Here is a 14489-nt window from a genome sequence, read left to right on the forward strand (position 1 = left end):
GTTAAGATCTTCAAAAGAGTTAGTAATGTTGATTATTATTTAAAGAGCACCTCCTGTCTGTTGGGTTCAATTCTAAGAGCTTTATGATCATTTAATCCTTGTAACAACCCTAGGAGGTGAACAATGGTTATCCCCATTTTACAGATGAAGAAACTGAGGCACAGAATGGTGAAATAACTCGCCCAAAGGTCAAGGATGTGGACAGCCACAGAAGAAAAAAGTAATATTTAATAAAACAGGCAAGAACGTGTGTGCAGTAACCCTGTTTCATTGTGAGAAGTTCATGTCAGGGAACTTGCTCTGTGGTTTGGAAAGCCACGAAGATAAGCCTGTTGTTGGGAGAACAAGGTTCTTGGGCAGGCTGGACTAGGGAAGCCACAACCAAAGACAGTAGGATTGCTCTGGGTAAGAGGGTTTTTTAAGTTATCCCCTGTGTGACTGAGGAGCGAGGTGGTCTGAGGAGCCCCGGGGCTTGGGAACACCTTCAAACCACCGTGCCAGCCTGGGCCGCTGACCCCCACCATCACCTGTGGGAGAAATAAACTAGGTTATTCATACTGTTTGGAGGCCTCTGTTAAAGCATCCTAGCATGTCCGCTCACCAAGACACTGCACTGGGACACAGGAGTGAACCCAGCAGGCAAGATCTGAGAGCCTTGGTAAAGCTCACAGTGAAGTGAGAGAGACAAATCTCAAAGTAGGAAGCAATCATAAATTGCAAAATATAAGTGTTGTGAAAGGCACAGGCTGAGAGGTGGGAGAGAGTGATGGTGCCCCCCTGATTTAGACAGTGGTCATGAAGGCACCTTGGAAGAGATTGTTGTTTTCCACTTTTCAATCCTATAAATCTTTTTTTTTTTTTTTTAAAGATTTTATTTATTGACAGAGAGAGACACAGCGAGAGAGGGAACACAAGCAGGGGAAATGGGAGAGGGAGAAGCAGGCTTCCCGCAGAGCAGGGAGCCCGATGCGGGGCTCGATCCCAGGACCCTGGGATCATGACCTGAGCCGAAGGCAGACGCTTAACGACTGAGCCACCCAGGTGCCCCCTGTAAATCTTATTTTAAAATGTCATTGTGATATAACAAGACACTGATTTATTGAACATTATATACTTATGATTTCCCCCCTTTTGTGCAATCTTAGAATATGTTTCATCTTCAAATGAATGAGAAACACTCAAAACATTAACACTCCTTTTTAAAAATACAGGCATACAATGACTACATTAACTGTAGAAATGCACCAAAGATGAATAATAAATGGCACAGATCCAATATTTCAATATTAGTTCATATTAAATTGACAACAGTATTAAAACCAGGCCCTTTAACAAGTAAGCACCTCTATTTGCATTCCAGTACCTGGCAACAATAAAAATGATACTGGTTAGTGTTTTTTTTAAACCCTTAAGAGTGCCAAGCGTGCTAAACATATGCAATGTGTTTTGTTATTTTTTTGTTTTATTGATGAAGAGGTGATTCTTAAATGAGCAGAGGAAACAGCAAGTGCAAAGACTGGAGGCCAGATGGAGCAGGAGAAGGTAGTATATGTTTTATTCCTACCACAATGGGAAACTGTGTACCAGTCAGGGTCCCAACGGGAAAGAGAGGACCCATTCAATAGGGTTTAATGAAAAGAGTTTAGCAAAGGGGTAATTTACCCCAGGTGTGTGGTGGGGGCCAGGGCGGTATTGTAAGGACATCAGTGGGATGGTGCAGTACCTGGGCTGGTTACCCCCTACATGAAGTGACTGGAGAGGAGAGGTTTCCTGGAAGCAGCAAGAGCCTCAGTGATGGGTGAGGGGGTCCCCTGAGAAAAGCTGTGGCTAGAGAGACACAGTCACTGCCAAAACTGGGAGTAGGTTGGGGAAATACCCCAACTTTTCTCTCCTCCCACCCTCTGATGCCCATCAGTGCCTCCCATTGGCCGAACCCAACTGGGAGCCAAAGACCAAGGAAGCTCACGTGATGGCATCCACGGGGATCAGCATTGTTGGGGGGACACAGAGCAGGTGAAAACCGCAGCTAACAGATCTGGGAGGTGGAGGCTAGGCAGAGAATAACCACAGGTGTTCTAGGTGACCTTAAAGATTTCTCCAGCCCTCTCTGAGCCAACTCTGAAACAGAAATGGGCTGGACTTAAAAAGTGCCCTTCTTGCCAGTACTGCCCCCAAGCATCTTGTTGATCTTGAGCACTTTATAGGGACTGTCACCATGGAAACCTGATACTCAGGCTTGGCCACCTGTGCCTACCATTCAAACCACAAGTCAAGGAGCTGGTCCAACCAGGTGACCAGGTGATGCCCAAAGGTTGAAAAATCATTGCATCTGTTAGAGCCCCTGGCCTCGGGCTCAGCCAGGTCAGGTTGGCGGGGCCACTCGAGACCGGCAGGGATGTTTGGACACCCCGGGGAAGGATAAAGTCATTACTCCCATCTCTGGGCTTCTAAGAGTGGTTTGCTCTGCCAGGGAGGACTGGCCCTGAGGGAGTTCCATAGCCGTGAAAACTCATTAGCCCATAGTGCCGCCTGGATTCTGTCCCTCGAAGGCACGTGAGGCCAACAACAAACAGCACGCAAGCACCCAGGTTCTCCCTCAGCTGCACACATGGAGGGACACACCGCCCACAGCCACAGGCACACACCCATGGCATCACACACAAATGCACACGCAGGTCAAGACACAGTTGATCACAGAAAGACATGGACTCACAGTGCCTTCCACCACGCCCCAGCCCGTGTCTGGCCACCCTGCTATTTCTTCCATTCTTCCACTCTCCATTTTCCTGATGGTCCCAGGAGGAAGATGGCCCACAATATGCTCCCACGGACCCCTGAACCTCTCTGGAATGGATTGTCTCCTTCATCGCTGTCCCTCTGTCCCAAAAGGGCAAGTTCCTAGAACACAAATATTGAAGGAAGAAAGGAGAGAGGGAAAGCAGGAAGGAGGGGGGACAAAGGAAGGGAGACAGAGACATAGTCATGATAAACATGGGACAGTACGATATAAATATGCCAGGGCAGATCCATGTTTTGTTGGGCCCGATGTTTATACAGTGTGGGAGGGGAACTGGTTTTCAAAAAAGGAAGACCAAAACTCTAAATACAAATTAGAGACAGAGCCTTGGAGGGGGCCTGTGTAAGGAGGGCCCCGGAGCTGCACAGTAAGGCTGCTTCTGCCACATGCATGAAACGCAGATGGGTAAGCCCACTAACGCATGTAGGAGCACAGACCCCAGAACCCGTCCCTCCCAGACACGTAGGCACATGCCTACACACGCAAGTGCGGCTCTAGGCCTCGGTGGCTCTCAGGGGCTGGGCCCTCTGGACACCAGCCTTCAGAGGCCCCTGCTGCCCTCATTTAGAATTTAGGCTCTGGCCCGGCTCCTTCCACATCAACTGAGCATCCTGTTGGACCCATTCCCCTGCGTGCACTTTGCTGTTTCAGAGGAGTGGACTCTATTCTCTGTCCCTGCCTCCTCACCTGAGCCTCCCCACCCACTGTGAGCTGGCTTCATACCACAGGGGCAGGATGAAGAGGAGGTGGGAGCTGTCTGTGGAGAGAGGCTTGGCCAATGCTCAGTGAAGTGCCCCCTCCCCGCCATGCCTCCCCAGCCTGTCCTACTGCCTTTCCCTGAGGATGGGAACCCAAGGCCTGGAGAGGGAGGTCGTGAGCTCTGTGCGGGTCCTCTTGGGGGAACAGCAGTGTGTCACACACACACACACACGCACACACCCATCACACACATTTCTGGAATGCCGAAGATTATAAAAGATTTTCAACACAGTAAAGCATAAAGAAAATGAAAATGACTCAAAATACGGCCACACAGATAATCCCGGTGGCGTTTCAAAAATAAAGTTAATGCAGGCCCACATTTAGAAAATTCAAACAGTCCCAAAAGATTACAAAATGAAAACTAAAACCTCCTTTTCTATCTCAGTCCCTCTCCCTGGACATGATCATGCTTTGCATTTCTTTCCTGAATACTTTGGTAGACTGGCTTTGACTGATAAAAAGAGAATCACTCTGCCCACTGTTTTCATGCCTTGCCAGTTTCCCACCTAAAACACATCTCTGCAGATCTTTCCACATCAACAGGGCCTAAGCTACTGCCTTCTTTTTAATGGCCGTGCTTCTTTGCATTGTCTGAGTGTGTTCTCTGTTGATGTATATCAATTTCTAGTTTCTTTGTTCCTACCGTGCCCCAGCAGCTCCTTGGTGTACCTGGATGCACTATAAATATCTCCGTAGGGCCACTTAACATGGAAGCATGTGGTCAAAGGATATATGCGTTTTTAATTCTGGTAGAAATTGCCAAAATGCTCTTCAAAAGGATGGCATTAATTTACACGTGTATCAACAATATATGAAAGTTCTGTCCACCTACACTGTTACTAATTTTGTCAAACGGAGGAGTGAAAAGTCCTATCTCAGTGTTTTTCAACAGCTTTATTGAAATATAATTCCCATGCTCTACAATTCACCCACTTAAAGTGTACACTTGAATAGTTTTTAGTGTATTTAGGGTTAAGCAACCATCAGCATAATCAATTTGAGAGCATTTTCATCATTCCAGAAAGAAACCCCATGAATAGTCACTGTCCCATTTCCTCCCTCCCCCAGCCCCTAGCAACCACCAATCCACTCTCTGCGTCAATAGATTTACCTATTGGGGACATTTCATAAAAATGAAATCATATCCTATATGGTCTTCTGTGTCTGACTGACTTCACTTAGCATAATGTTTGCAAGGGTTTTCCATGTTGTAGCCTCTGTGAGCACTTCATTCCTTTTTATGGCAGAATATTCTACCATTGGGATAGACCCCATTTTGTTTATCCATTCGTCATCAGAGGATGGACACTGGGGTCATTTCCACTTTTTAGCTCTTGGGAATAATGCTGCTGTGAACATGAGTGTACACGTTTCTGTGAGCATGTACGATTTCACTTCTCTTGGACACATACCTAGGACTCTGTTGTTTTAACAGGAGTTTCTTTTCATTTCAAGTGAGGTTGAACATCTTCCAAGAGTTGCCTGTTCAAATCCATCGCCTATTTTACTGTTAGGTTGTTTGAACGTTTTCTATTTGTGATGTTGTGATTTATAATACAAAATATATATTTGGTCTTCATCCCTTTCCTGGCACCAAGCTCCTGAAACCCTTGGAATTTCTAAGCAATGAGAACCATAAAAGATGTCTTTTGTTATGTTAATGAGGGTACTTTTGGAAAGCACCTATGAGTGGGAGCTGGTTGCCAAGGGATCTAGGTGATTAGAGGGTTGGAACTTTTAGGCCCACCCCTGACCTCTAAGGAGGAAAAAGGGGCCAGAGATTGTGTTCAGTCACCGATGGACAGATTTAATCAGTCATGCCTAGGTAATGAAGCCTCCATAAAAGCCCAAAAGGATGAGGTTTGTAGGGTTTCTGGGCACGTGAACACATGGAAATTTGGGGAGAGTGGCACCTGGGGAGGAGGATATGGAAGCTCCTCACCCCTTCCCCATCCCTTGCCCTGTGCATCTCTTCCATCTGGTTGTTCCTGAGTTATGTCCTCTTAGAATAACCAAGTAACCTCGTAAGGAAACTTTTCCTGAGTTCTGTGAGCTGCTCTAGCAAATCAATCAAACACAAGGAGGGGTCATGGGAACCTCTGATTTCTAGCCGGTCTATCAGAAGACAGGTGACAGCCTCAACTTGGAATTGGCATCTGAAGAGGGGGCAGTCTTGTGGGACTGAGCCTTTCATCTGTGGGATCTGAGGCTCTCTCTGGGTAAAGGGTGTCAGAATTGAGTTGAATTGTAGGACCCGCAGCTGGTGTCTCAGAATTGCTTAGTGGTGTGGGGAAAACACCCACATTTTGTAACTGATGAACAGAATTAGAACTGGTGTCAGAATCATACTATTGATTTGTTAGGAAAATGTAGTCCGTTGTCTGGCACGCGTGTTGTAAACATTTTTTCCAGTTTGTCACTTGTCTTTTGACTTCATTTATGGTATTTTATGACATTCAGACATCAAATTTTTTTGTTTTCAAAGTTACTAACCTTTTCTTTTTAAGCTTATAACCAGCTTTCCCACCACAATTATAAAGTTATCCATAACTTCATGGTTTTCGCTCTTCCTCCCTCTTGTTTTGTAACGTTTGAAACTTGGATCCTTGTGGGGCTTATTCTGGTGCCAGGAATAAAGATCCAGTGTTCTTTCTAGATGGTCAAGTAATCATCTCAACATCTTTAATTGAAGAACCTGTCTTGACACCACCCATTTGAAATTTCTTTACCATAAATTCACCTCTTACCACTTTACCATAACTTTCATGTTCTAATGTCTTCGAACCTGCTTCGGGACCCTCCAGCACTGTGGTTCTCAATCCTCTTTGCACACTGGAATCATCAGGAGGCATTTAAGAAAACACCAATATCCAGATCCCAACCATTGGATCAGAATCTCTAGGGAAGTAGGGCCCAAGTATCGCTTTGTTTTATTCATCTGCTTTTTTTTAGAAGCACTTTAGGGGGTCCTAATGTGGAGCCAGGCCCAGGAACTACCACTCTACAGCACTCCACTGACTTCTCCAGCTATTTCTTATTTTCTCCCAAACCCTGGTTTAACATAGTTCACCCCATCATTACTCTTCTTTTTCAGAATGATCTTGGCTATTTTTCACATACATATTTTTCCAGATGAACTTTATTATCATTTTGTCATTTCCAAAAAAAAAGAGAGAGAGAGAAAGCCTGTTATTCAAATTTAGGCCACACTGATCTTATTTTCAGCCAACAAATATTTATTGAGCATCTACTACATGCCAGGCACTGGGGGATACAGGAGTGAACAAGACAGATAAGAATCTGCCTTCCAAGACCTAACCCACTATTGGGAGGGACTGACAATAAATATGTGAGTGGGGTCAAATGTCATCTCTAGCCTATATGATATCTCTGGTCCTATGAGGCAGACCTCACAGTGGTCTACTCAACATTCCCTTCTCTTGCCCCTTGCTGACAACACCCCGGGGAGCTTTGTTCAGGGCAGCAATGAGCCTTGCCTAGGTGACCCCTTCCTTTCCCCAGGCTCTACTGCACACAGTTCTGGCCAAGGAGGTCTACGCTGAAGTCTGCAGGATTACTGAGGATTAAGTGGCTTTCAAAGATAAGAAGAGCTGACTCATTGCCAGCAACTGCTTATCTCTAGTAGCAGGAAGAAAATAAACCCTTGTCTTTAAGCCGTCAAGAAGTGGACTTTTTGTTATTTCTGCCTGAAAAGCATTCTTAACTGATACAACCTACACCAGAGACTTGGTGAAATAACCCATCCATGTCCATGCCTTGACATGGCAAATTCAATAAAAACGTAGGAATGACATGGCAACAGAGGAGGGGAGGGGAAGCATTCTAAAATTTAACAAGGTTTGGCCACCAGCAGCTCAGTTTTTCTTTTAATTGTGGTTAAAAAAATAACAAAATTAATCATAACTATTTTGAAGTTTACAGTTCAGTAGTGTTAAATATATTCACATTGTCATACAACAGAACTCCAGAACTTTTTATCTTACAAATCCAAAACTCTCTACCCATCAAAAAACAACTTCCCGTCCCCCCTCTCCCCATATCCCTGATAAACCACCATTCTACTTTCTGTGTGTATGAATTTGATCACTCACGGAAATGGAATAATATGGTATTTGTCCTTTTGTGACTGGCTTATTTCACTGAGCATAATGTCTTCAAGGCTCATCCATGTTGTAACATGTGATAGGATTTCCTTTTTTTTTTTAAGATTTTATTTATTTATTTGAGAGAGTGCGAGAGAGCGAGCGAGAGAGAGTGAGCAAGGTGAGGAGCAGAGGGAGAAGCCGGCTCCCCGCCGAGCAGGGAGCCTGATGGGGGGCTCAATCCTGGGACTCCAGGATCATGACCCGAGCCGAAGGCAGCCGCCCAACTGACTGAGCCACCCAGGCGCCCCAGGATTTCCTTCTTTTTAAAAGTCCAATAATATTCCATTCTATGTATATGCCCTATTTTCTTTATTCATTCTTCCACTGATGGACATTTGGGTCGTGCTCACCTCTTGGGTATTGCAAATAATGCTGTTATGAAAATACTTCTTTTACATCCTGCTTTCAGTTCTTTTGGATATATACCCAGAAGTGAAATTTGCTGGGTCATATGGTAATTCTATGCTTAATATTTTGAGGAAGTTCCATAAGGGCTGCAGCATTTTACATTCCCCAAAAGAGTGCACAATTGTTCTAATTTCTCTACATCCTCGCTAACACTTGTTATTTGCCAGTTTGTGTGTTTTTGATAGTGGCCATCCTAATGGACACAAAGTGGTATCTCATTGTGGTTTCGATTTACATTTCTCTAATGATGAGTGATGTTAAGCATCTTGTCATGTGCTTGTTGGCCATCTGTATATGTCTTTGGAGAAATGTCAATCATGTCCTTTGCCCATTTTTTTAACTGGTTGTTGTTGAGTTGTAGGAGTTCTTTATATATTCTGGATATTAGCCCCTTATCGGCTATACAATTTGAAAATATTTTTTCCCATTCTGTAGGCTGCCTTTTTACTCTGTTGATTGTGTCCTTTGATGTGCAGAAGTTTTTAAGTTTGCTGTGGTCCTGTTTATCTATTTTTGCTTATGCTGCTGGTGCTTTTGGGTCATATCCAAAAAATCATTGCCAAATCCAGTGTCATGAAGAATTCCTCCTATCTTTTATTCTAGGACTTTTATGGTTTTAGGTCTTACGCCTAGGTCTTTCATCCATTTTAGTGTCTGAGTTTTTGTCATTAAAACATGCTCTGCATGGCCATGAAGTATGTGGGCTTCAGGAAAATTGAGGTTCGCACATTGGGTCACAGGGCTGGGAAATCTTTGGTGGGAAATGGCCCTTCCCCAGTACCAGTGATGATGCCCATTGGTCCTCATCTTAGGAACGTTCATTCAACAACTGCCAAATCTTTTTTTTTTTTTTTTTTTTGGTAAAGATTTTATTTATTTATTTGACAGAGAGAGAGACAGCGAGAGAGGGAACACAGGCAGGGGGAGTGGGAGAGGGAGAAGCAGGCTTCCCGTGGATCAGGGAGCCCGATGCAGGGCTCAATCCCAGGACCCTGGGACCATGAGGCAGATGCTTAACGACTGAGCCACCCAGGCGCCCCAACAACTGCCAAATCTTCATCATCCCCATCATCATCAACAATGTCACCAGCAGCTCACACACACAGGTGTGCATCACTCAGGCAGCACACGTTACCTCGATCTTCCCAAAGGCTACTGGGCAGGCAGAACAGGAGGGATGCTCTTTTTGCAGATGAGAAGAGTGAAGCTTAGTGGTATCTTCACATCACGAGTATGATTCTAATTGTAGAACTCGTGCCACTACACTGAAGTTTTCCTCTATGATTATTTTTTAAATTGCTGATATGATCATGTGACACATACAATGATCCATCTTGGAAGAACTGAACTGAAAGAAAGAATATAAATGAAATTTTAAATCATTATATATAAAGGTGCTGCTTTCTGTAGAAGCCACAAAACTGGAACATGCCCAAATACCAAACAATAGGGAAACAGTTAAGCCAATGAGTGAGATCCTTTGCAGTTAAGGGAAATACGTTCCCTGATGCCCCTGGGGAGATATAGAAATGTGTATCTTAACCAAAACTATGTGGAACCCATTTATAAATAAACACTGACATCATATAAGCCATTTATACCGTGTTGGTCAGCTTGCCATGTGTGCTCACATCCATTTTTACCCTTCTCTTGCCCTCTGGGGTCCCATGTGGCCAATGGTCAGCCGTGGAAGAACACTGAAGGTAGGAAGAAAAAAGAAGCCAAAGTATTTCTCCTTTTCTCCACGCCCTGGGACATCTCGGGCAATGTGGGAGATGGTTCTCCTCTGTGGCTTCTCCCTTTTCATCCCTCCCCCCCCGACATTCCCTGGACTTTTTGTGGCCCTAGCTCCTATCAGGAAGGCTCCTCCCATGATTCTAGCTCCTGCCAGACAATCCCAGCTCCTGGGTAACCCAGAACACTGATGCCTCTCATTATCCAGAGGAATGATACTGGCTTCCTTCTGGGCTAACCAATGGGATACCTCACTGTCATCTATTTCGCTTCCAACTCCTCCATCACCTGAGGAACCAATTCCCTCTGGGTGGTTTGTATTTTCCTGGCTATACCTAGGCTGATACCTACACTGATGGAGAAAAATAATTTTTTTTTCAGATCATAAAAATGGTCTGTGTTCATTGTTCAAAATATGGAAAATCCAGAACCCTATAGAAATAAAATAAAAATCATCCATAATCCTTCTCCTTAAATTTTAACACTATTACCATTCCCCATGTTTCTTGAATATGTGATACTGTATCCTATATAATTTTATAATCTGCTTTTTTAGCTAACAACATAGCACACAATTTCTCCATGTTGTTATGAATTCCTTGTAAACATGGTTTTGAATGGCTATCCATAATATATCATCACCTGAATGTAATATATTGTTGGACATTTAGATGGGGTTTTTTTGCTAGTATAACACTATAATTAAAATATGTTTGTATATAGGGTTCCCCCCCTAAATTTCAGATTACTTCTTTAGCTAAATTGAACCAAAGGTGTGGACAATTTAAAGGTTCTTGGTATACTTGATAAAATTACATTCTATAAATACTGAACCTATTTAAACTCCCCAGAACCTCACAAGAGGACCTTGCCTACCACTACAGGATGGGACCACCTGTGCTTTGGATTATAAGGTCCTTAACTGATGAGAGAACTGCTCCTATACATGACATAAAATGCCAACAATCCCAGTGGGTCTGGGGAAAAAGGGCTCATTTCCTGGGTGCAGGCATAGAAGTATAGGGGAAAGCCATGCATCCAATAGCTATTGTTGCATTACAATCACCCCAAAACTTAAAAGCTTAAAACAACAAATATTCATTATCTCTTGTGAGCCTATGGATCACTTTGGTGGTTCTGCTAATTTGGTTTGAGCTTTGCTGATCTTGGCTGAGTTCAGCTAGGATGCCTTGGCTGGGATGACTCAACCTTCTGAGTTAGTCTGCTATGAACTCATGAAGTGTATCTCTTACATCCTTCCAACCAGCTAGCCCGGGTATGTCCTCATGGCAGTGGCAGGATTCCAAGAGACAAAGCCACGGTGATCAAGGGCTTTGTCAAGCTTCTGCTTGTACTAAGTCTCCCTCTATTCCATTTGCCAAAGCAAGACATGTGGTGAAGCCTATGGCCAGCGTGGGATGGCTCTACCAAAGGATGCGAATATCAGGAAGCAAGAAAAATTGGGGCCCTTATTACAATCGATCTACCACAAGCTGCATCCTTGGCAGATGGGAATGTGATCTCCATAGCAGCCAGCAAGGACCACTCCTGAGGCCCAGAAGGTACCAAGACAGTATCTCAGTGGAGGCTGCTGACCTGCCCCCAACACATACTCAACATCGCATTTAATCCTCCTGGAATGTAGGTACATCATGGGAATAGGAAGAGGGGAATGCTTGAATACCACCCTAGAGGAATGAGATCTGGAAAGAAAAATTAAGTTTGGATACGAAAAATAAAGAAAAGTACAATTCTCACCCACCTGAGTTTAGAGACTAGCATTCAAATCCACAAGAGATGAGAAAAGAATTGGCCTTGGGTGGAATGGAGAGAGGGCAGTAAAAGACTAGAGTGCTAGTGTGCAGTGTTGGAAGGACAGAAGCCGCCTACTCCCTTGGAATTGCCAGTTTGGGGGCCAGCAGGATCCTTACATTATCAACCAGCATCATCCCCTCATTTCATAGCCCAGGAAACAGAAGCCCAGAGAGGTTAAATAACTCGTCCGAGATTTCACAGTGAGCTAATCACGCAGGAGGTGAGAAGCCGTGCCTGGGCTTCTCTCTGCTACGCTGGGCTGCTGCTGGGGTTTGCCGCAAACACTCAAATTGCTTCTTAATTGGAGTCTCCTGCTTAATTAGCTGCTTCCTGAGCAGGCTGTGCTCCCTGTTTGGAAATCTCAGTCAACATCATCATCTCTAAATTGGTGTGACCTCGCTCTTCTCATGTCCTCCACACAGGGATTTGCTTCATGGTTTTGCCCAGCAGAACGCCTGGGGAGGGGACGGGGCTTGCAAGCTGCCTCTGCCTTCAGAGAGAGCACAGCTGTTCTCACCAGCACCCCCTGCTCCAGGGACTTCCCAACACTTCCGAACCTCCCCGCGAGGCTCAAGACTGGGGAACAGGCAGATTGGACTCAATGCAAGGTTTACCACTAGCTTCCTGTGTGATCTTGGGTAAATCTCAGTCCCTCTCTGAGCCTCAGTGACCACTAAAAGTCTCCTCCACATTAAGGTTACCAGGTGTAGCAAATAAAAACAAAATGCTCACTTACATTTGAATTTCAGTAAACAAATAATTTTTTAGTATAAGTATATTCGTGTGATATGGGACATACTTATCCTAAAGTCTTTTGTTGTTGTTTTACTGAAATTCAAATTTAACCGGGCATCTTATATTTTGTCTGACAACTCTACCCCAAATGGACAGTTCTATTCCATTCTGCTTTATCTACAGAAGCAGCCAGAGGCAGCACTCAGAGCAGAGGTTGAGGGTAAGGCAGACCCGGGTGTGAATCCCTGATCTGCCTTTGTGATCCTGGATAAGTCACTTCCCCTCTCTGAGCCTCAGTTTCCTAAATGATAAAATGGATGCGTTAATCCCTGATTGGTTTCCTCTCAAGACTAGGTGAGCACAAATGAAGACATCATTAGAATCCCCTTATAGGCTGCAAAATGTGCTACAAAGTCGAACATTTATTAAGAACCTACTGGATGTGACACATGCCACCAAATACGAGAAATAGTGATGGCAGTGCAATTGGGAAGACATTTGTGTAAGAAACAACATGCCCAAGACTGCCTCTTTTTCAGAATTCTTCCATAAAGTGAAATTTCATGTGGAATCTCAATTCAGCCTGCCAAGAACTGATAAGGAATTAGATGCTTTAGGGAAAAAAATCTGTGAAGTGCTGGGAAAGAGTCATCATGTCTGGGCTTGATTCCAGAAAGAGCTGGAGTGCTGCTTTGGACAAGCTGGGCTTTCAGATTCCCACTTGGGAGGGGACCTGACTAATCCAGGGTGATCGCATGTATCAGTTTGGATGGAATCTTTCCCATCTTGCCTTTGGGCTTTGGATATGCCTCTGCTAGCTGCATTTGACTCCCACCTTCTAGAAGCCTCGACTGGTGGGGTGGATGTCCGTGGAATTGCCTGCCCAGCAAAGCCTCTTATTAAAAGAACCTATCCCAGCCACCCAGAGTATGGGAGAAAATATTTGCAAATCATATATTGATAACGGATTTGTTTCCAGAATATATAAGGAACTCCTACAACTCAAAAAACAAATTCAAAATGGGGAAAGGATTTGAATAGCTATTTCTCCATGGAAGATATACAGATGGTCACTAAACACATGAGAAGATGGTCCACACCACTACTCATTTGGGAAATACAAATCAAACTACAGTGAAATACCACCTCACACCCATTAGGAGGGCTATAACTAAAACAACAGCAAGCCAGAAAATGACAGATGTTGGTGAGAATGTGGTGATCTTGGAACCTCATGCACTGCTGGTGGGAATGTAAAAGGGTGCAGCCTCTATGGAAAACAGTAGGGCCGTTCCTCAAAAAATTAAATACAAGACTACTATATGATCCAGCAATTCCACCCGTGGCTATGTACCCAAAACAGTTGAAAGCAAGGTCTTGAAGAGATGACTGTACACTCATGTTCATACCGTTATGCACAATGGCCAAAAGGTAGAAACAACCCAAATGTCCATTGACAGATGAACTGATAAACAAAATGTGATATATCCATACAATGAAGTATTATTCAGTCTTTCTTTTTTTAAGGATTTTATTTATTTTAGAGAGAGAGCACTCGAGCAGGAGGAGGGACAGAGAGACAGGGAGAGAGAATCTCAAGCAGACTCCTTGCTGAGCGGAGAGCCAGATCCCGGGACCCTGAGATCATGACCCAAGCCAAAATCGAGTCGGCTGTTTAACCAACTGAGCCACCCAGGTGCCCTGTATCCGTCGGTATTAACAGGGAAGGAAATTCTGACACCTGTTACAACAATGATGAAACTTGCAGACTTTGTACGAAGTGAAATAAGCCAGATACAAAGGACAAATATTGTACAATTGCACTTATATGATGTCCCTAGAGGAGTCAAATGTACAGAGACAGAAAGTAGGATGGTGGCTACCAGGGGCTTGGAAAGGGGGAATGGGGAGTCAGTGTTTAATGGGGACAGAGTTTCAGAATGGGAAGGTGAAAAGTTCTGGAGGTGGATGGTGGGGATGGCTGCACAATAACGTGAAGGTAAGGAATGCCACTGAAGTGTATACCTAAAAATGGTTAAATGGCAACTTTTATGATATGTGTATTTTACCAC

Source organism: Phoca vitulina, unplaced genomic scaffold, assembly GCF_004348235.1.
Source record: "Phoca vitulina isolate PV1807 unplaced genomic scaffold, GSC_HSeal_1.0 scaffold13, whole genome shotgun sequence".
NCBI classification, from domain to species: domain Eukaryota; kingdom Metazoa; phylum Chordata; class Mammalia; order Carnivora; family Phocidae; genus Phoca; species Phoca vitulina.